Source organism: Phascolarctos cinereus, unplaced genomic scaffold, assembly GCF_003287225.1.
Source record: "Phascolarctos cinereus isolate Bilbo 61053 unplaced genomic scaffold, phaCin_HiC Scaffold_1;HRSCAF=81, whole genome shotgun sequence".
Taxonomy (NCBI): Eukaryota; Metazoa; Chordata; class Mammalia; order Diprotodontia; family Phascolarctidae; genus Phascolarctos; species Phascolarctos cinereus.
This window is the reverse complement of record NW_027555514.1, coordinates 245,814,116-245,838,622: the sequence shown is the minus strand read 5'-3', so window position 1 is coordinate 245,838,622 and position 24,507 is coordinate 245,814,116. Positions and strand designations below refer to the sequence as shown.

Here is a 24,507-nt window from a genome sequence, read left to right as displayed (position 1 = left end):
TAGGCCTTCTTTAAATTTTTTTTTTTGCTTGTCCACTTCAACAGCAAATTTGTAGCAGTGACCCAGATAATCTAAAGGACTGGTCACATGTACTTGGCATACAAATATCGCATAATATTGTTGCAGTACATTTTCTCTCCCTAATTATGTCTCGCTTAGCTAATATTAAAATTAGCTCACATTTGCTAAGCACACACCATCTGGGCATTTTGGTGATGTCGCCCAGGGGTGTATATAGCATGGTAAAAAGAAGCTGAGCCACAATTCAAAAAAAACGTTGGATAATCCACACAGAAAACAGAGAATTATCTCTTATTACGCTCTGATTCATGAATTTTTCATTAATTTACCAATTTACCACATATAACTGTTGGTCTGAAGGAAGCTGGAAATTGAGTAAGAAAGTTTCCTAAGTAAAAAGCGTGAAGCTGATATCCATTTTTTTCCTATCCGATTTTTCACACGTTAAACTGAGGTTTCTTTTCTCTATTGTACTAAGAATACTTTTTTGCTTGAGAGAAAAATATGGAAATCTCACAATACTCTTGGGGTATTTGCTGCACACTATTATGATACAACCAAATACAGATTCTAAGATTGAAAAAGCAAAGTCAGAAAATCTGTCCCCACATTTCTGCCTTTGCTCACAGTTTTATCTTTAGAGAGAAAAGCTCTTTCACGGCATTTTTCCGCAAACTATTCTAAAAACGTGTTTTCACACCCAGAGGCTGTAAGATCACAGTCTGTTCCCATTTTTTTTAAAAAAGAAAACAAAACTGTGATGCCACGATTTTGAGAAATCGCATGTTAGTGGCATCATCTGGAAAAAAAAATCCTCTAGGTAAAAATTAAAGACATAAAATTTACTGAATATTGCTAGAACCCACCTAAGTATTCCATGGGCTGATAATCTTACCCTCCATCAATATCTCTTTACTTGTAAAACTATGCATTTATGGATATCTTCTTTAAAAAAGCAGTTTTAGACATTCAAAATTATAACAATTTTAACTTTTCTAACAGTTCCTTAAAAACTAAGAAAGTTTTAATTACCATTCAAAGTCCCTCTCAAGTGTATGAAGTTTGCTGATTTTTTGACAGCTGAGAAGGGATTTTAGAAATAGGCATATCATATTTTCTGTAATAAGGCAAAACTACTCACTTTCAGGATTGAATAATGTAGATTATTTTTAAAATAGTTGGTCCAATTCCTTACATTACTAAGACTGCAGAGCTGCACCTGTCCATGAATCCCATGAATATCTGTAGGGGCCCCTACTCATAGTGTTATTCAATGCATATTCAATGCCTTTCTTTTTCTTCTCACCTAGATAACTATAAATGTCTCCAGTAAGGTGTAGTGGGAAATCCTGACTAGTGACTGCTTTTCTTCAACTTTTTTTTTTTTAGGAAAAAAACTAGCCATGCTTCACTTCAATTCTACTGTCCATCTACCTTTTCTAGTCACTATTTACTCACTATTTACCTATATATGTACTCTCCACCAGTGGAATGTAAGCTCCATCAGGGCAAGGACTTCTTTGTACTTGTACTTGTTTCCCTAACACTTGGCAAAGTGCTTGACATGTACAAAGAGCTTAATGAATGCTATTTCATTCATTCACTCCATTCAAAATATGCTGGATGTAAGGTCCAGAGAGGCAGAGTTGTACCGGGCCTACCAAACTAAGGTAATGGGTGTGAACATGGCATGGAGTCTCCTCAATCTCTCTTTGAATCTCAATTTCTTCACCTCTAAAACTGGGCCAATACGTGCAATACCTACCTCTGCAGGAGGGGTGTAAGGAAAAAGCAAGATGAGTTCATATATAAGTAGTTACCTCATCTTTTATTTCTTCCTAGTCTGGTATCTTTCCATTTCCCCAAAAACTAGCACCATAGTCTCCACTGTGTGTATACTAAAGTATAAAATAAAATCTCCCACTCTTTCTCTTTGTTGGGTGCCACTTCCAGGGTCAACATGGAATCAGCTACCTGCATTTTGTGAACCACATCTCTAACTTGTCATAGTACTCCAGTCAATACTCCAGTATTCAGTGATTGGAGTAGGCAGAGGAAATGTTAAATGACAAAGACTTTGTCCTCTAGAAAGAAAGAAGACAGAGAAAGCAAGGTTTTGGCCAAATTTCAACTAGACAACACTTTGTTCGTTCATCTGGGAGGAAGAGGATGGAAAAGGAGGAGAGCAGAGCAGAAAATTGCTTTAATTCCTTCTGATGATCCTAAGATTTGTAACTAAAATAATGGTGGTATCCTCCATTTCTCCAGCGGGAGTGATCAGTGTGGTCTGTATTTTGGCCTGTATTTGTGGACACATCTGTCTTTCCTAGGTATTAGTTTCTCAACAGGCCTGAGGTCTTGGAAAGGGATTAGAAATTGCTGAGGGATGAACATTTCTCTTCCCCACTAGTAAAACTCTATTGTTTGAGAAAAGAATTGCTCTAGGTAGGAAGTTAAAAGAGAGAATACATCTTCTCAACTCCTTCTCGTAGACAGAAGACTACAGACTTTCTTTACTGTATTAGCCTTCCAAAATTCTACCACCCAATGAAATATCCTTAGAAATTCTACTTTTGGTGTTAAATAAAACTTTAAAATATTAATTTCATAATACCAATTAATAATTATTAGTACTATAAAATTAGTATTTTATAATAGCATAATATTAGTTTATACTATAATAGTATATAGTATTATGCTATAATAATGTACTAGTAATACACTATAATAGTATACTAGTATTAATACTCATAGTGTACATATAAGCAGCTTTGTAATTATCATGCAGTGTTCATAATTGTTAAAGTATGTAAAGATGAACTAAATTGTAAAGTTTACTTTGATACAACTTCATAGAAATTCAATTTAAAAAGAGTTATTATTTTGGTTGTTTAATTATCTTAGCTTCGTGTACTGCTTACAAATTTAAAGTAACTAAAGGAAATAATGTTTAGGACTGCTCTACATCTAGTATAAGTCTAGTACCCTGGGAACAACCAGCAGTAACAACAGCGACAAAACAATACATCACACTTTTATATCGTGCATCATTACTTCCAAAGACAAATCAAGAAGGTTCTGAATGTAAGAAGCACCAAACGACATAAAAAACCCAGAAATTGACTATTTCTCAAATAGGAAATGACTGATTACAAAAATAATTCATCTTTGAATCAGATAACTGTATGTAGTCAGATCAACTGGCCAGAGCAAAGGTCAAACTAAATACAAAATGAGAAGAAAAGATAAGGTTGAAAAGACATAATGTGTTCACAGTAACTCCAGTCTGAATGGTTTAAATGAACTCTCAACTCTGGAAAAAAAATAGAAATGCACAACAGTCAAGACATTGACTATTTGTATTTCTTAGGCAAGTTTTACCATTGTAAAGCAGATATTAAATGAAGGAACCTCAAAGTGCCCAGGGAGTACCCACTCAGTGAACTCTAGATCTTGCCAAATGGAGAATCAGTGCTGCCTAAACCTGGCAGCACTGGTTTAGAGGACAAGCTTATTTGGAAAACATTGCTGAGAAAAATGACAGAATATGGTGAGTAATAGCACCTCACCAATGGGAAAAACCAATTTAGGAGAAAATAAGCTTGCATTGAATCTGTTGTGGGATCCAGAAAAAACAAATACTCTTAAGAACATTTTGATATGAATCCAGCAGGACAACAAAATGATACAAAAAAGAACATACTTGATAGCATTTTAGAATGACCTATTTTTAACTGATGATGATAGTCAAGCTACTCATTGCCAACAGCTGCTCTGCTTGGTTTCAACTGCACTTTCATCTTCATCATGTCTCCATGATCGGTATCATCTTGCACCTCTCCCCTTCCTTTTCAGCTTCCTTTTGGATACTGTAATACCCATTAGTTTGTAAGCTCCTTGAGGGCAGGGACTATCTTTTTTTTTTCTTTGTATCCCCAGCACTCAGCACCCTGCCTGGCACCCAACAGGTGCTTAATAAAGTTTATCATGTCACAGCTCTACATTTATTCTCTGCCAACCAGAATCCAGCATTCTCCACTTAAGATTGTGAGAACAGCTGTATCTAAGTAAATATATTTAAAAAGAAATCAATTTTGAAGGTCACTGTAGGATATCTTGAAAATTCATCTCTAATAGGAAGGAAGTTCCCCAAATAACAAAGAATATCATTGGTGTTACTTCTGTTTAAGAAATAAAGACCTCAATCTTGTACTGATAGCTAGGTGGCATGGTGGATAGAACACTGGACTTGGGAGTATGGAAGACCTGGGTTCAAATATTACCTCAGACGTTTAATTAGCTGTGTGGCCCTGAGGATGTCACTTGAATTTTTTTGCCTTAGTTTCCTCTTCTGCCAAAATGGAGATAATAATAGCACCTTCCTTCCTGCAGTTTTATAAAGTTCAAATTAGATTACATTTGTAAAGTATTTTGCAAACCTTAAAGCACTATATAAATGCTAGTATTCATTATTCCTAACTGCTTGAAGCCATAGCACTCTACAGAGACCCTTCAATGATGTCTGTAACAATACATAAGATATTGGTCTAATCATTCATACTGAAAAAATAAAGTAAATGAAAAATAATACACATTTACCATACTGACATAAGTTAGGTAGGCAGCCTTTCAAATCATTTACATATATTTCTTCATGAAAAATTGGGCAGTTAAGTGGCACAATGGATGGAGCGCCAGGCCTGGAGTCAGGAAGACCTGAGTTCAAATTTGCCCTCAGACACTTTAGCTGTGTGACCCTGGGCAAGTAACTTACCCTGTTTATTTCAGTTTCCTCATCTGTGAAATCATCTGGAGAAATAAATAGCAAACCACTCCAGTATGTTTGCCAAGAAAACCCCAAATGGGGTCATGAAGTATTTAATATGACTGAACAACAACTCTATATAAAATTTAGCTAGTAGTACTGGTACATTTGGTTTTTTTCTCCCTATCTTTCTCTTTTCAGAAACTGAAACTGAGCAATGTTAAGTGATCTGTCCAGGGTCCATAGGATTAAGTGGCAGGTCCCTGATTCAAACCAGGTCTTCTGACTACAACTGCATCATTCTTTCCCTTCTATGCTGCTCTTTCCCAACACAAGATTCTTGTTGACCTATTTTTTACTTCTGCACAACCCATCATCTCTTTCACTCATCCATCTGTCAATACACACTCACTATAGCATGAATTCTTCTCTTAGAGTCCACTGACCCCCAAATGGCTCATGGATAGATGTGGATGGGGAAAAATTACATCTTTATTTTCATTAATCTCCAGCTGAAATTTATTATTACTTTTGATTATGAGTACAGAAAAATAACATTATTCTGAAAATAAGTTAAGAATCCTTGCACCCTATGAACTTGGCCACAGGGATGGTTTTCTTTTTTCAATTCCCATATCTCTTTAGTATCATGACAACTGATGGTCAGAATCAAGACTGAGCCACTGTAAGGTCCTGAAGTACTTTCTGAATCAAAAATGAAGACACATTCAATAAAGTTTTAGAGCTTTTATATCACACTAGATTCCTACTGTAATGTCTCATCATGGCACACAGACAAACTTGAATTCTCAGAGGCTAGAGCTGCAGAGCAAAAGCCACGGCTTGTCATAGAGGGTCATAAAATCACTGTACTGTTTCAGTTCCTCATCTGTAAAATGAGAGGGTTGGACCTTTTAACTTTATTGGAAATAAAGTTTTCTTATAAGATTTCCTCCAGTTTGAGCCTATAGTCCTTGGGAAGCAGACCCATACTTGGGACCATTATTGAAGTCTTTCCAGCTAAGTACAACTTGTCAGAGCCTCTTATGCTTCATTAAGAAAGGCTTCAGCTTACATGAACTGATGCAGAATGAAGTGAGCAGAACCAGGAGAACACTGTACACAGTAACACCAATACTGTATAATGATCAACTTTAAATGACTTAGGTATTCTCAACAATACAATGATCCAAGACAATCCCAAAGGACTGATGATGACAAATGTTATCCACCTCCAAAGAAATAACTGATGGAGTATGAATGTGGACTGAAACATACTATTTTTCCACTCTATTATTTTTTGTTTGAATTTTCTTCTACAAAATTACTAACCTGGAAACGTTTTACATGATTGCACATGTATAACCCACATTAGATTTCTTACTGTCTCATGAAGCGGGAAGAAGAGGAAGGGAGGGAGAGAATTTGGAATTTAAAATTAAAAAGAAATTGGAGCAGGTAGGTGGCACAGTAGATAAAGCACTGGTCCTGGAGTCAGGAGGACTTGAGTTCAAATCCAGCCTCAGACAACATGATACTCACTAGCTGTGTGACCCTGGGCAAGTCACTTAACTCCAATTGCCTTGTCAAAAAATTTTTTTTTAAGTGAAAGCTGAAAATTGTTTTTACACATAATTGAGGAAAAATAAAAAAACTATTTTTTCAAAATCCCGGGGTCTCTTTTCATGCCAAGTGATGGGACATCAAGGAAAAGCTTTTGTATTTGATTGCATTCAATTTGTTTTTAAATTGGCAAGCTAAAGTACACATGGTAGCCTCTTTTCTATTCACCCCAGTAATTGATCAACTAGAAAATCCAGTTGCTTAAACATGTCATTCAATGAGAGTTTCATATGCATAGTTTACATCTCTGCACTAGAAAATAGGCCACTTTCAGGCTGACTCATTAATCACTGCTTCATTACTGCTGTAGCACATTAAGTGGCCATGTAGTGTTTTGAAAGTTAATGTGCCTCTCTAAGTACATAACATCCTCCCATAAAGTGACTTAGGTAGAGATCAGAAGAATGTGGGTTATGGAGTTCTTGAAACCAGGATATGAAACTAGATATAGGGAAAAAAATAATATCCGGTTAATACATTGAATCCTGTGTTGCCCAAATGATGACTGACACAGAATGATTTGTTTTGGTGATTTATTTACTCCTCTAAAGTTTAAATTGGAATTTGTAGGATAGAATCAAACGTATACCACAAAAGGAAATTAAATTTGAAAAAAAAAAGTCAACTGTGATTTTAAAAATCCTTTTAATGTTTTCACTTAAATACATAAAACTTTTTAAAACAAAGGAAGGAGAAAAATAGTTAAAGGGGAGAGATATGCATAGGAGAGACATAAGGACATTTCTGAGGACTTTGAGGCACTGTTGTGTGGTGGGCAGGGGGCCAAGGTTGGAGCATGAAAGATATGGGTTCAAGTCCAGTATTGTAAGTCACTGAGTAAGCTAGTCACTTAACTACTCAGTGTCCCCAGGGAACTCTGTAACGTTAAGTTACAGAGGAGGTAATGATCTACATTGATATTAAAATCACAGGTCTAACCTTACCCTCCCTGAAATAGAGAAGGGAGAATATATAATAAAATACTAATGTATGCTTACAAGTCTGCAGCAAACACTGAAATAACCAGGAAAATGTACATGAGCAATTATCCTTGAAATCCTATTTTAAAAGTTAGAGAATAAAACATACAAATAAGGTTTCTCTTGGGAATGAGTCATCCAAAAAACTGCGTTGGACAGTTTGCACAAATCTTTGCTAATCCAACTTCATTTCAGCGATGAGCAAGGAACAAAGAGGAGGGCAGCTAATTGGCACGGTGGATACAGCATTGGTCTTGGAACCAGGAAGACTCATTTTTATGAGTTCAAATCCAGCTTCAGACATTTACCAGCTATGTCCTGGGCAAGTCACTTAACCCTCCCCTTGCCATAGTTTCTCATCTATAAAGTGTGCTAGAGAAGAAAATGGCAAATCACTCCCATATCTTTGCCAAGAAAACCCCAAATGGGGTCACAAAGAGTCAGAAATGACTGAAATCACTCAACAACAACAACAACAAAATTAAGTATAGTATTGTTAAACTGCCTTCAAGTTCATTCTACTTGAGTTTGTGATGTTCATAGATCTATCTACCCATACAGTGGCACAGAAGTCTTAGTGCATTTTTGAGGTCTACTAGCTTACAACAGCTATTAACGAAGTTTAAAAGCTTCATTATTAAGCTTGATAGCTGAAAATGAAGTCTTAAATCTGCACTAAGATTTTTGGCACACCCTATATGTTACCACTGAAGTAATGCTATGTGGATTGCCATTTAAGAAGACAGAGAAAGAGGCATATTGAATGATTTTTAAAACAGTCTGCTAAGTGATGCAAATATAAAGACAAAAAACATCAGTCTTTCTTCTCAAGGAGTTTATATTTTCTTGGAATGGAAATGACATGTATCCAGATAAAGTAAAGAACAGAACACTGCCAACTAGGTAGAGAAGAACTTCAGGAAGGGATTCTTTGAGAATGTCACACCTAAACTGAGCCTTAAATAAAGATAAGGATTCTTAAAGGCTGGGCTAAGGAAGGAGTATTTTACAGGCATGGGGGATAGCTTGTGAAGATTTATGAAGGGAAGAAATAGAACATTGAATCCCAGGAACAGTCATCAGCCTAATTTGGCTGGAATATTGAGAATGCAATGTAAAATCAAGATGGACAAGTGAGCTAGCACCAGATTGTGAAGGGCTTTGAGCAATTAAATAGTTTATCCTATAGGAAATTGCTACTGTTGTCATCCAGTCATTTTCAATCATGTCTAACTCTTCATGACATCTTTTTTTTTTTTTGCCAAGATACTGGAGTGGTTTGCCATTTCCTTCTCTAGTTCATTTTACAGATGAGGAAACAGAAGCAAACAGAGTTAGATGACTTGCCCAGGGTCACACAGCTAGTAAGTGTCTGAAGTCAGATTTGAACTCAAGAAGGTGAGTTTTCCTAATGCCAGGCCCTGTACTCTCTCCACTGTGCCACCTTGCTACCTATCCTACAGGAAATACGTAGACACAAAATTTATGGACAAAGAATAGAATGAAAAGCTGCATAGTCTTTAGATCCAAAAGTCCTAAAATCACAGACATTGAGAGCTGAAAAAGATCTTGGTGGTCATCTAGTCTAGCCCACACTTGAAGGCACCTTCCCTCTAACAAATCCAGCAAGTGGTTATTCAGTGTCTGCTTAAAGACACAAAAGGAGAAGGCAACCCACCACTTCTTTATACATACCATCCTACTTTTGGACAGCTCCAGTCATTAGGAAATGTTTCCTGACACCAGGCCCAAACTTGCCTCTTTGCAGCTCCTACCTTTGGGTTCTGCCCTTAGGGACCAATCAGAACAAGTTTATTACCTTCTGCACATGACAGCCCTTCAAATACTTGATTGAACACAGCTCTCACACTCCCCCTGAGCCTTCCTCTCCTTAAGGCTAAATATGCTTAGTTCCTTCAACTGAATTTCATATGACATTAACTGAAGGTCCTTCACTATCTTAGTTGCCTCCCTCTGGACATTCCCAGGCTTACCAATGCCTTCCTTAAACTAGCTTGCCCAGAACTAAAGCAATACTCCTGAGGCAGGCAGACAAATGCCCTATTCTTGAAAGTTGTGTCTGTATTAATGCTGTTGAAGAGGGGATTCCAATTCAGGACTAACTGACCATGAAAGTCCTTTCCAGTTTTATGATTTTGTGGCTTCAGTGTCCTAGTTCTTTCCATTAAGCCAAACTCCATCCATCCCTGGACAAGATCATAAAATAGTCAAAATTTGTCTTAGTATCCCATTCCACAGGAACTCAGTACCCTCTTGTGACCCATAAAACTCTCATCTCATCCAAGTCTTCTTTTCTTCACAGTTTTCTCTGATCTCTACCCAAATTGTTATTCCCTTTCTTCTACTAGAAAGTAAAATGGTCCAAAGGTCAATAAAAATTCTATTGCCTAATTGGGGAGGAATAATTGGGTATGGATAAGATTTCTGGACAAGAGAATCTTCCATTAGCCCAAACTACTCAATCTATTCTCCCTCCTTATGGAGGGAGAGGAAAGTAAGATCCAGTTCTACTGCTCCAACTGAGGTAGAAGAAAGAATTTGGTCAAAAAGAAAGCTACTATGAGAAAAACTGAAAACCTCCGAATCTATAAAAATTTCAGAATATTCTAGGCAGCCACTACCTCCCCTGCTTCTCTCGCAGATACAATTACTTTCATGTATTCAGAGTCTGATCAATGATAACATTAAGGGTTCAGTAATTTAAGTAAAGGAGATCCATTTTCTCTGATATGGGAATTGCTTCTTTCCTTGATTGCTGGGTATGAGAGTGGGACAATCATGAATTCAGGCTCTACTCCCTGAGCTGGTCATTGGGAATATTTTTGAATTTTAGAGCGTTCTTCCCAAGTCTTCCCATTCCTAAGGTTATCTGCAATCCTCTTAGTTGGTAAAGGTAAAATTTCCTAGACCACAGATGCAAGAAGGTAAGGCCATATAAGCCCTACTGCACCATAGAACCAGGGATTTGCAGAGCACCTTCTCAGTTTCAGCAATCCCTTTCCCTTATGTCTAGGTAACTTCAGAAATAAGAAGTTGCATAAATATAATGTTAATTACTTTCATAATCTTCTGGCCATTCGTGACTAATTATCAATGCAACAAAAAGAATAAAGATAATAAAAATTGTCATAAATCTTGAAAAAATTTTTGATAGAACACTAAGTTCTGATTAGGCAGCATAGTATGTGAATGAATGAATAAATTAAAAGCATTTATTAAGCACTTCCTTTGGGTTAAGGACTATAAGCCCTGAAGATAAAAATACAAAAGCCAAATAGTCTCTGTCATTAAAGAACTTACATTCCAGTAGAGGGAGGCAACATATATGGGGAGTAGAAACCAGGAAATGTTAATTTTGTTTGGAAAGTAAGAAGGATGGTGAGTAGAGTCATTGGGGAATGAGGTGAACTATTCTTTTTAGAAGCAATGATAGTACCAATAAGATTACTCTTGCTAGAGTAAAATGTTCACACAGCAAGAGGACAGATAGGAAGGAGATGTGGGTAGCAAATAGTCAGATGGGATGTGAAGTGCTGTCTGGGACCTGCTAGAGTAAGGCATGCATATTTGTATTGGCTTGGTCACTAGGGTGAGGAAAAAATGGCCTCAGCTGCATTTAATGCTAGATGCATTAAGTTACCCAGAGCATGGCCTCAGGAGGTCTAGTGGTCTGGAGGGAGTAGTTGGCAGGGTAGACGGCAAGGTGAAGAGTTCTGTTATGTCTAAGAATCTGGGTTCAAATCCTGTTCCTGCTACTTATATGATCTCAGGCAAATCACCTAAAGTTTCTGAGCCTCAGTTTCTTCATCTATAAAATGGGGCATTCAAAAACATCCACAGCACTCCTCTTTGGGTAGCAAAGCCTTGAAACATTTCAGATATTCATTTAGGAATGGCTAAGCAAATATTGGTACATAAATTCAATACAGTATGACTGCAGTCTAAGCAAGGTAAGGGGAGGGAAAGTGAACAATCATTTATTAAATGTCTATTGTGTGCCAAGAACTGAACAAAGTGCTTTACAGATATCTCATTTGATCAACTACAGTGTCAAATTGTAGAAATTCAGAGAATTATGGGAAGACTAATATTATCTTATGTAGGGTGATATAAGGAGAACCAGGAAATGGAAAATGCAAAAATGTGAACAGAAAGAATAAAAAGCGAAACAATGCTGGAATATTAGGTTATTTCTAGGACTATGTTAAGCCTCAGAGAAGAAAAGATGAGAAAATATACTTTACTCCCTTTTCCTGAAGTTAATGGACTACAGGTGTGTAATACTGCATTCACGATCCAACTAGACATATATGTTCACCTGTTTTTCTGAAACATTTCCTTATTATTCTGTTGCAAGTAATGGCTCACTGTTGATGCAGATTGATAGATATTTGATGAATTGAATTTAATAGTAAATTTCCATAAGTACTGAGAAAAGAAAATGATATCAAACACCTCTTACACTTAGTTTGCACACATAATACATACTACACATAATAAACACATCTTGTGTTTATAGTGTTCTTTTTCCTTTAAAATAGTTCACTGACCACTAGAGCTATTGTAACAACAATTAGTGTGAGGGTGTCAAATATTTGAAGAATTATTCAAGCCTACAATTAAAAAGATCAGTCTCACCAAAATGATAAAAAAAATTTCAGTAAAAAAATAACAGCAAGATTGTCATAATGTTGCCACAAAACCTCCTAATTAATCCTATAAAAAACAATCAAATAACCTTATGATGTTCTAGCTGTAGTAGGGACTGTCTTTGCTTCTTCTATACTTTATCATAGGCTTCTTGAATGTGGAAGAACAGCAAGAAGGCCAGTAAAACAAAACAAAAAAATAAACAAAAGAAGCTAACAGTTGTTATGAAGAAAAACAGTGTTTGTCTTAGGAAAACCAACACAAAGACTGGACTACCAAAGATTGGTAAAAGGTAGGTTTTCATATGTAGCTCACTTTTTGCTTAAGGCTATGCCAAAATCATTGTCAGAAGAAGTCAGATGAGACTGTAATATCTGAAAATACTGCAAAAAACAAAGTCTTTGGTGGGAGGATTTTAGTTCTTTTATAGCTACAAATCTTACTCGAATTGAGTGGAAGATGAACTCAGATAAATATGTTGATATACTGAGAAGCATAATTGGTTCAGAATTATAAATATTATCTAAAAGAAATATGATCCTGTAACATGACCTTGTACCATGTCATACGTCATTAAGAAATATATTGAAAATATGGAAATAGAGACTCCAGTAGGCTGAGAACCCTAGTGAAAGCGTATGAGTTGTAATCAAGGTTAGACTTAAGAAAATGGATTGTTCACCAAAGGTAGGCTTAATAATCCATATACTATGTGGAGATAATTTATTAAAGTCTTGTGAAATCAATGTTGAATTGTGTGAAACAAGTCACTATGATGAAAGAAGACAACATACACTGGAAATTTTTTAATATATAAAAATTTGCGAAGTTCTTTGTTAAAGTATTAATTTAATTAGTTACTTTGTTAAAGTATTATTTAATGAGTTTATTATTTATGGGATCACGAAGTATTTTAGGAGCTCCTGAAATTTATGTAATTATTTCATATCACATGTATTCATAGAAAAAATCAATTGCAGTTAATATGAAGGTATATTACCTTTTTTGTTGACATGCCACTGTTCTTGGTTAAAAGATAAAGCTTCCTGTGACTTCCTGGCTGGTGTTTAAACTTCTAGATTTAATGAATTAAAATGAGATCACCAATAGCTTATCAATTATCTAACATTAATAACTCATGAAACACTGAGGTAATAAGAAAACCAATAGCTTTCTCACGTTTAGCAACGCATGATACACTATGGATTTTATTGCCCGACATTTATGGATGACTCTTTGTCTTAAGTTATATCAGTTTTGATATAGAGTATGAGTACAGGTTATCATAGAATGGTGATATTCTTTCATTCCAGAAAGAGATTTCAGTGTTTAGACAATACATTCTAATGCCCCACTGTTTCTTTTCATCATCTCTCAAATCTATTGAAAAGATTGGTGTTTAGGCAAAGAGCCAGTTATGGGAGCATTTTCTTCTAAAGATTTCTAGTTAGAAGCCCATTCCACTGGTCTGCTACATTGTCTTTCTCTTTACATTGTCTTACTCGTGGGAAGTCATGTTGATGTTTTCCTTTCCAATAATTTTTCTAAAACAAAAGATGATTACTTGAGCTGTTCAACCATGCCTTGAAAATGAATAGTAAACCTCTTGCCCTTGCAAGAGGAGTCATTGAAGTCATTAGTCAAAAATGAATTTCACTGATTTTTCTCAAGAATAAACACTCATAAAGGAGCAATTCCCAAATTTTCTAGACAAAGTAGTCCATCCATGGTTGAAAGGTATATAGACCACAGAAAATAATGTGACCAAGGAGATATTTGAATTCGGATACGGGGGTGAACAAATAAGAACCTATTCTTAGATTTTTTACGAATAATGGAATTAGCAGAGGAAATTCATCTACATTTTCATTGTTTTCATTAGTCATTTCTGTATTCTTCCTCTTCCTCCAAAATTTCCCTTACTATTTTTTCTTTTATTATGAAAGTCCCTAAATTATTTTCCATTCTGTGATAGGTTGGTGATACAAGTAAATGTGATATTAATAACTTTTCAATAATTCTAACATAACATCATGGAAAATAATAAGACTAACCAAAATTTGTCATAATGAGCACAACTTTACTGTTTTCTTTCATAACATTTGAATAGTTTTGCAATAACATACAATAAAATATCTCTATTGGAAGTGGAAGAGTGGTGAGAAAGTCAAATCAAGAACGGCCAATATCAAATCTTTAATTGCTGAAGAAACTTCAATCTCTTCTTTTAATGAACTTTTTTACCAGTCTTGCTAATTACAACATTTCTGAACTAATTTCTATTTGAATAGTCATACCATAATGCCTTTGTACTAGTTATAAGGGTGTCCCTCAAACCTACAATGACCTTTCTCTACATCTTTACCTCTTAGAATTCCTAGTTCTTTCAAAGCAAGCTCTTTGCCACCTCCTATATGAGGCCTTCCCTAATCTCTTAAATGCCAAAAAAAATTGTCCTGAATTCATTTTGTATATGCTTTTCTTTCAACATCTTGGTAAATAGTATATAAGCTCCTAAAAGGCAGGGTCTTTCACTTTTGACTTTGTATTCTTGGAGCTTAACAAAGTAACTGGAAAACAGCAGGTACTTAATAAAATGCATGTTGTTCTGTTTCTTATTAATGTGCCTGAATCATAAATTTATATATATATATATATATATATATATGTGTGTGTGTGTGTGTATATATGTATGTATATAGATATATACATATATATGTATGCATATGTACATATGTATGTATATATGTATGTGTATTCCCCCCAAAGCAATGAGAAGATATGCCAAGTACTGACCAAAGATTCACTTCTCATATCCTACCTTGGAAATACTTAAGCATTGACAACCAAGTAATTCGAGGTAATTTGAGTGTTTTCCCTTATTCTTACTTTCATGAGAATCAATACAAACCTAGAAAGCTCAAAGTGAAGAATTAGGAAATCCAATTCTTAGGACCCTAGGATAATAGATTTCAAGCTGGAAGGGAACTTGGAGGTCATCTAGTCCAATTCTTTCATTTTACAGATGAGGAAACTGAGACTCAGAAAGGCTAAATGACTGTCCCAGATGACAGGGATATTAAGTGTAAGAGTTAAGATTCACATGTAGGTCCTCTGACTCCAACTAACAAATGTTCCTTTGCACCAGCTGGTCAATCAGCCAGCATTGAGTAAGAGCTTACTATGCAAGCACTGAAAAAGCATATGAGTGCCAGTATTTATCAGTTATTCCCCATATGATATAGCATAATGTTAAAGGAAGGGGTTTATGTATCCTAGGAAAGAAATGGAAATGGACCTAGAGGTATGATTACAAAATCTCTGCAAGTAGGTAGTGGCCTAGCTCATGAGCAGAATTATCAGGGGTTTCATAGTACATTTTCATCTGATCCTTCTATACTTACATTTGGATTCAGAAAGATATACGTGGTCAGGAAGGGGAAGAGGAATCTTCTCATGTGTGCTGTCTATAGCTCAGAAAATGTTTCACACTAAAAATCAGTCTCTTAAAACTCTTCTAAGTTACTTCTCTCAAGAGCTTTTTCCTTGATTAATCAGCTAAGCCATTTAGAAAAGAAAAATGAGTATCATCATTTGGGGTCACCAAGAATGTAAAAATGTATACAAGTAGTTCCATTTGTTTAGAACACATTTTGTTTAAAACAAGTTCTAAGCAGTTTGAAATAATCATCACAGCTAAGGATATCTGACTAACTGGATGACACAGAAGAAGAAAGAAAAGAAAATGCGTCATTTCAAAGCATTTATCTATATTACCTGGCTACTGTATTTATGGCTGTCTTCATCTGGCCCAGGAGGGCATATATTTGTTCAAATCACTCAGTGTTCTAGCCCCTAAATCCACCCCACCAAGGGACTGCAATGGCTTGAGAGGCTGCTTACTGTCTACTCTAACCATTTTTTCCTCTAACCATTATTTCTAAATATCAGCACAGTAAAAGTCTACTTAGTTCCCAAAACCTCTCTTCCTATTTGCCACATCTGTTCTCTTAAACAAACAAAGCTTTCTTTTATGGGAAAAAGAAAGTGTTTTTTTCAATGTACAAAGGATGAAGGATACAGTTAGGTGACTGGGAATCCCAACAATCAATTGTCTTTTTCTTGACATGGCCAACAATAGCAAAATGAAATGTACAAGCCAATTCCCAGTGTTTCTTTCATTGTACATACTGGTATTGCTAGAGAATTCTTCACTCTCTAGTTCTTTGTACCACTGGGCATACTTGAAGATACACATCAAATAAACAGAGCTTTAAATTATATAGTCTGCAAAAAAAAAAATTAAAATTATCTCCTTGATCCATCCTAAACTGAGAAGTAATAAAATTTAGTTAATCTAAGTTTAAAGAAAAATCACAGTTCTCAAAGGCTTTCTGGAAAACATTTCTCGTATAACTAAGTATACAAATGTATATACTTCAGTATATTTCATATATTTTAATATGATGTATACATATTTGTAATACAGATTATAATTTCCTTTCATATATATGTGTGCTTGTACACACAGAGAAACATGTATATATAAGGAAATTGCTTCCTACACTGTTTCACCAATCAAAGTTTACCCTTTTTATAGTAGGGCAATATTTCTTACAGTCCATTAAAAAGAAATTACTTTTTCAATAAACCGTAGTCTTAATCATACATGGAGCTAAACAGCCTCCTCAATTATTTCCAGTAGGCACCAAGACATCCTTCACAGAAGAATGAAAGCCAAGCACTCTTCCCCTATGTGTATAAAGAATTTAAGTTTCAAAATCCATATAACTCAGATTTTGTACAATAAGTGCCCATGTGGTGACCATGATATAGACCCAGTACCTCAATTTGTCTTCAGGGCAATGTATAAAGTGTAGCTTCACGGCAGTATCTTGGAATGTCAAACAGGGAGCCTAAAGAAAAAATGTCATCCTCCCCTTAGTAAGGAAGATAAATCCTCTGTTAATAAAGATACATTTTAGAGAGAGTCATCAAACAGGAATAAGTTCTGATCTTTTTTTTTTTTAAACCTACTAAGAAAAATACTGACTCTCCCTTGAGGAATTAAAATGTAAGGCCTAAATCCTCTAAACAGATGACACTGAAGTCATTAAATCATTTCAAAAATTAAGAACAAGTTTCCCTTAATGTAAATACTGATTGCAACAGCCACCAAAAGCACCATAAAGGCAGAAACAGTCTTTCCCAGTAGCTGCTACTTTTGAATCATAAAGTTTGACATGTAAAAATATGCTTCCAACTTAAATGAATGTACATGTGGTTGGACTGGTTGGATTGAAAGTCCTTTTCACCAATGGTTTCTACAAATCACGTCTTCTCTAATCCCTACAAATCTAGAGTAAAGGGAAAGAGTTGGATAGATAGTACATTAGTATTATGCCTCTAGCTATCCTTAGCCTTTCAACCAAAGAATGATTAAAAGCAGAGCAAAGATATCAACTCTTTTTATCAACATTAAATGGCCTCAATCCTGGAATATCATTAATTTAAAAAAAATATTAAAACTGAATGAATGTTTCATCCTTCAATTCAAATGTATCATTTTAGCAAAAGTTTGCAAAATCAAACCTTAAAATAACAATTAAAACAATGATTTATTTATTCAGCCAAAATTTCATCACCTCCATTTCCCTCTTTCTACCCCCCCATTAGTAGATAAACACTTAAAGTTGTTTAGGAAGCTTCCGTCATGTATGTTTCTTATTAAGTAGTTGATATAGACATGATTATTAAAAGTAAAATCTCTGTATATTCATAAAAACACATGTCGTAGTTAACTATAAAGAAGTTTAACAACAAAAACTTGATATTTGGAGAGACTGGAAGACATGCATTGGAAGGCAAAACATTTCACTTTGCAACTGCATAAATATCTGGCACTAATCCTAGTGGTTGCGTGTTAACGTAGATGCTAAACAGTAAGTCCAACTTTGATCCCAGTCATCTATAAAATTAGACAACATGTATGTTCCTCTGTAAAATAACAACATTGCCCTTTTAATGCCTGTATAAGTAATTTCATCATTTTCCAGCTAGAAAACTAACCAGCAGGGCATACCCTTATCCTAACATAAACTAAAATACTATCGCCTTCTTATTTTTTGCTTCAGTAGGAAGAAACAAGAACAGTTAAGTATTTCAGCACTAAGTATTTGTTAGATATGAGTTCCATAGGATAAGAAAACTTTACAAATCGGCTTTAAGAATTTCCACTCTAAATTCAATACACTGAGAGAAAGGTCATGAAGATTTGATTTTATATTTATGGTATCATTTAGCTAACTGGAAATTCATACCATGTTCCATACTTCTAATAAACAATAGTTTCTTTATCTTACTCCCAGTCCTACAAATACAACCAAAAACAAAATGCTGATCTCTAGCTCCTCACCTTTAACAGACAGGAAATCTAACATGTGCAAATTTTATCATATAAACATAATGTTGTACCCTTTCATACTTCCTGATTAGATAAACCAGTCTTGTCAAATATGGTTAACTCATATGCACCATTTACAAGATAAAGTAGTATGCCATACTGTAAACAACCACTCATCATGTATACGTTTACCTAGAAAATTGCAATTAAGTCTTTTCAATGAGTTAATTTTTTTTATTTCATAGAAATGTCACGCACTCTAATTAACTCCCTTGATATCAAACGTCATTGAAACTCCCCTTTAAGACATCTTTCCAAGAAGGAAAGAAAATGATATTTATATGATATTTGAGCATTCAAACAGTTGTTGCTTTTTTGCAAGGGCAACAGCGCAATATGTCACTATCAGTATGTCATTATCATCTGCCCTATGATTGTTTTTAAAAAGTCCTTTACCAAACCAAGCTACCCACAAATTTAAACTAACTACTTCAACTTTAAAAATAAATGATCTCCATACCTAATTTTTGAGAAACAAGTGAAAAACTAAGTTTTCACAGGCATTTTCTTTAGATAGTATTACTATAATTAATGTCTCAAGAAAAAAAACCCCTCAGGATAAACAAATGCCTGGATTCAAAGTCAAAGTTCCATGTTTTTATATGAAAGTGATCAACAATATGAGAATCTCGCGTTGTCCACATGTAAAAAGCTGATGGTTTGCTTGCAATGCAGTTAATCTAAGCTCAAACTTGAAAATTCAGTTATGTCCACGAGATAATTAAGGAACTGTCCTTTTGTCCTTGTAACCAAAAGGTGGCACTTAGAAAGATTAGAGGAAGCTCTGAATAAGGAGACAGCATAGAAAAACCAAATATTTTAAAATGGCAAATTACAGGAAATTGAATCTCCTATAACAGGAGTCATTTCTGCATGAAAAGGGTGGGCAACCATCCAATAGAAAGGAATCAACAAATATGTTAGAAAACAACAGAAAAGATAGTGATAGTAAATTAAATCAGTTAATTTGCCAGTCACTACATTACAATACTGAGCACTAGAGTCTTGGCAGTTATAAAGTCATCACACATGGGTACCCAAAGTGACTGATCTCCAAACGAAAAATAATATTTGGAGATGATGCTTCCTAGTAGCTACTAAATAATATAAGGTCACTAAAGAAAGGAATTACTCTTTTTCCTTTCTGAAATGTAAGTTAGGCAAAGAAAATGAGACTTGACAGTTTGCATCCCCCCTCCCATATGCCCCCCCACAACAAAGGAAAAGATTTATTTGGAAATGAACATCTGCCTGCTTTTCTGAGCTCATTTAGGACTTTGCTTGGAAAGCTTTCCAGATAGATTTACCTAGAGACTTCTCCCTACCATTTCCCATCTGACAGAAATCACTCAGCTGGGTCTGATGAATAATGGTTAAAGGCAGCTTGTATCAGTGATGATTGAATTACAGACTGTTGAAACTGCCATTGAGGCTTTTCCCAATAAGAATGTTTAATTTCCCTACTACAGACTTAGCAAGGAGAGGGGTTGTTTTGATATCTTTATCATTCTTGTAGCTAGAAAGAAGAAAAGAATAGGCATTTTCCTTGTGTGGAATTAACATTTTGGCTACTTTCAAGCATTACTCCCTAAACTTTGTGCCAATACAGCAAGAGCCTTAGCAGCTGCAGCCTACATGTGGCTCCTCAAGGAAGTGCTGAAACTGAGCAAATACATTGAATACAGACGTTAAGATTCTGTTGAGTTATTAAAAGAAAATGAAGAAGCTACCTAGACCAGAGAGGGGAAAATAGACAGCAGGAAGGTAGAAAAGAATTAAGAAAAATCAACTTTCAGTTGAAGATTGAATGATGATGCAAAAAGCTTCTTTTTGATATCTCAAAAAGGGTTATTTCAGAAAGTATGATTTCTCCATCTTGACCAAAAGAAAGCTGAGTCTTGCACAGTTGAAGATTGACTCTCCTGATAATAATGGTTTGAGAAGGACAATTGTAATTTAGCTTTATGTGTGAGGATTCCCCTACCCCTCACATGGAAAAGCCACAGCAATGAATCCCCAAGGAAAGTAGTCATTTCTGTTTTTACTAATCCCCAAATCTTGAAAGTTGTTGAGGCACACTACTACTACCGTGTACTGTCAAACTGTTAGCTATACAGGGCAGCTGGAAGCAGGGTAAGTCAGATGGTTGACACTTAAAATCAACAGCAATTAAAAGCAATCCGTAGCTCCCCCATCCCCGTCCCCCCCCCCATACTTCGGTTATATCTAAACAAGTCAAGGGAGAGACAGATCTACTTTCGAGTTGGGGGTGGGGTGGGGGAAGGATGTCAAAGGGATGCTTTTTTCTATCTGGGAGCCTGACGGTCTGTAGATTCATTGCAAGCAGTTTTACTACCGTTGGTACCCTCCATTTAACACAGGTTATACTTTTTATTGCATTTTTGCATGGGGAGAATGAATTTTTTTTCTTTCCTACACTCTGCATTTTTCCTTTAACAGAAAACAATCCTCTCCTGGATGAGAAAGAAACCCTGTACAGGCAGAGCGAAGGAGGAGGAAAGAGAGAAGGAGGGATTGGGAAGGGAGGGGGCCAGAGGAGAGAGGGAAAGAGAGCAAGAGAGAAGATGGGGGATACCCAGCATCAACTCCAGGCTTTTAAATGACTGGCGCTGTACAAAGTGCTTTCCCCTTAGCAGCACATGTGTTCTTATTATCTTCCTCACAATAGGCCACCCGGGTCTTTCTCACCGTGTCTTCATCTTCCACTACCCAAACCCAAGTGTACAGAGAAGAAAACATTGCAGACAGATCCAAGCTAATAACAAGCAGCGGCAGCCGCACCACCAACAATCTCGCCTTACCTGGGAAGAGAAATTGGAGGAGGTGGTACTGGGTCTCTGTCCTTCAGGGCTCTCCACTCCGTGACTAGTAGGAAATACACACGCTTTCCTCTCCCTGCCTCCAGCTCTTTGGAGGAGAGCCTGCAACACAAAAGGGGTGTGTGGGTGTGGGTGTGTGGGAGGTCTTCCAGGGCCACCAGCAGTCCCAGCTGGCCGCCCCCGCCCTACACACACACACCCCAATGGGGTCTGAGCCCCCCTCAGTGCAACAACGCCCAGGGGGCTCGCCCAGGGGTTCAGTTGCAAGTTGCCGCTGCTTCTGCTGCCGCTGCAGAAGGAGGAGGTGGAAAGACACTGGGGGCAGTGCACGGGCTAGAGCATCCCCACACTGCAGCTTCTCCAGGAATCCCTCCAGTGAGGAGGAGGCAGCCCATCATCCCCCAGCCCCGCCTGTCTGATTGGCTGGCTTGCGGGTACGCTGCCCCGGAGAGCCAATCAGGCAGCACCAATAATAGGTGGATCCGTTCAGCCAACATTGCCCATCCCAGTACTGTTAGTGTCTCTCCATCCCTACAGCGGACGGGGGACCTAGGAAGGGAGAAGGGGTGGGGTGGGGGGGTGAAAGGAACGTGGGGAGAGCTGGAAATGGGGGGGGAGGAAGAGGAGGAGGGCTTCATAGGAATGACAATCAAGGACACCAAATAAGTCTTTTGAGAAGACAGAAGGGAGACCCTCAACCTGTTCTGCAAGCTCCACTCAGCAGAAAGAGACAGCGTAATACAAAGCTCTTTTTCAATACTTTCCATCAAAACCTTCTCAGAGACTGAGCATGCCCAGTCTGCCACAGCCCCCCCCGCCCCCCAAGAGTTTGTGTGTGCATTCCGCTCTTGTAGGGCTTTGGAAAGGGGAGAGGGGAAGGGGAAAAGGAAGAGGAAGCAGAAGTTCTACTTGGGCATTTTACCTGACAGAGGGAAGCCAGGCAGGACAAGAAGAGGAGGGCAGGCGGGAAGATGAAAGCAACGAGGACTCCGACTCCCTACTGAGCCAGAGGGGAGGAACGGGTACTCTCTCTCTCCCTCTCTCTCCCTAGCTGCCGGTCCCGGCAGGAGTGTCCAGCTAGGGGAGGACAGATGATCTGGGCCTGCTTGGTGTGAGGAGTGGGATAGCGAAATCCACCCAGTGGGGTGATTACAAGCCGCCGCTAGTAAGGGGTGCGGTAGGTGCAGAGGAAGCCAGCTCCCATAGGTGGGGCAGAGAGCGAGCTCCACCCACTCCCAGCTCAGGGCTTTAGGCGAGCCCTGGGTATATCACGAGTTTCCAAGACAGAAACTGGCAAGTTTGGGAATCCAGTAAAAGTGTGGCCGTGCTTAGGGGATGCTTTCCTAACAGCTTCCTCTACTCCTTGTTTCTTTCCCTATCTGTGCCAACCTGCGCTTGGGGTTTGCCACCCCTGTGATCACCAAAGCCCGACTATGGCCTCTTTCCATGCTTCCTCGGTCGTTAAGTAAGAAGCTTTTTTGCCTTTCACGTAGGGTGGTGACCTGATTGTTTCTAAACTCTCAGGCAATTTATAGCGCAGTAATTCGGGGTAATATCAGGCCGGGAGGTCTAGAGAGTGGGGGGTGGGGATCCGTGAGGGAAGCAGGAACTACACAAGTTAAAAAAAAAATAAAGCACAAAAGCACAGCCCTTTAATTCCCTCTACAGGTGAAAAGCTTTCAAAATGCAAAAAGGTACTTGGCTTTCTTCCCCCTGCTGACCCTGGCTAATGGTTTCTGAATGCCTTATTTTTAATGCTCGGGAATCCTAGCAGTTTGTGTAAACCTGATCAATAGCTGCAAATGAGAAGCCTCCTAATTGGCTTCTTTATTTTACTGAGAAGATTATCCTTACGCTTCAGGTAAGGCAATAAATAGCTATCGCAATTCCCCAAACACATCCACTTTGAACTGGAGCTTTTATTAACATTGGTTTGCAAAATGTAACTATAGTAAGGATTCAATTAACAGTAACACATTTCTGCAACTTTTAATTAAATGTCTCCTTTTTGCCTATGTTTAATATAAAGATCCCGGCTCTATTTCTGAGGGGGAAAAGAAGACAACCCTGGATGTATATTTATCCTTTTAAGTGACAAATTCCTAAATTTTAGGAAGTTCTGAGAGAGTTATAACATCCTAGTATCCCAGAACTATAGATTTGTTGTGCATTTCAGATTCCAAATTAAAATATTTTAAACGTTTTTAAAAAGAATTTTATTTTTATTATTAATTAATATCTAGCACTTAATGTCAGTATATAACTAATAGATGAAATGTGAGGGAAGCAGTTTAGTTCAGTTGTGTCACTCACATAGGATTTTCAGGTTTACTAAAGAACTTTACATCTATTTTCTCTTTTGATCCTTGTAAAAACTTTGGGAAATGAGTACTACAGGTATCATCCCTATTTTACAGTTAAGGAAATTGAGACCGTAGTTAAAAGAGTTGCTCACATGGCCACATAACTATGTCAGAGTTAAAAGCTCTCAAACCACCCATCTGTATCTATAAAAATCCATAATCTGCAAGTCTATTAATACTGCAACTAAATCTAATTTGAATACACAGATTATTTGCTGGGTGCTGGGAGCTAGAGAGAGATTACTCTTCATATGCCTGGTAAATCCCATGGCTCTCTCCTCTGGGAAAACAAAAAGGTGCAAAACACAGGTACCCAGTTTTCTCCTAACTCTCAATTTATGAACAATTTGACACTGGTACTTATAGAACTGGGGAGGGGATACAAAGACAGATGCAAAACAGATACTTTTTTTCCCCCTCTTGAAGATGGGGGTGGGGTGGAAGAAGAGAGACAAGCTTTTTTTATTGAAAGAAATTCCTTTTACCTATTACAACTTCTTGGGAACTTAAAGTTTTAGACAATTGCATGGGGCCACTGAGAAGTCAAGTAAAAACGTCTCTCAGCCAGTGTGCTCCAAGAAGTAGGTCTTGATTCCCAGTTCTTCCTGGCTCTGAGGCTAGCCCTCTATCCATTTAAGCAACCTATACACAAGTGTACGTGATATGAGTGTGGTAATTGCAAAGCAGAGGTCCAGGTGAATGTCTGTAAGAAATTTCAGCAGGGCGATATCGTCCCCAGGTGGGGTGGGACCAATTTGGGAGGCTTCCTGGTATGTTCAAT

General features: G+C 37.2%; 1 protein-coding gene across 4 annotated transcripts in view; it reads right to left on the bottom strand.

Annotated features, from left to right (window-relative positions):
* SYT1 (synaptotagmin 1) overlaps positions 1-22,486 on the bottom strand; it is a 724,221-nt gene extending 701,735 nt beyond the window's left edge. For 2 of the 4 annotated variants that reach the window (XM_020993508.2, XM_078146400.1), the window contains exon 1: positions 21,346-21,740. The gene's annotated coding sequence lies outside the window, so the exon portion shown is untranslated. Of the gene's footprint in view, positions 1-21,345; positions 21,743-22,285 lie in introns of those variants that run through there. The other 2 variants (XM_078146393.1, XM_078146407.1) reach the window with 2 other exon arrangements.
* Between the last annotated feature and the right edge of the window lie 2,021 nt (positions 22,487-24,507).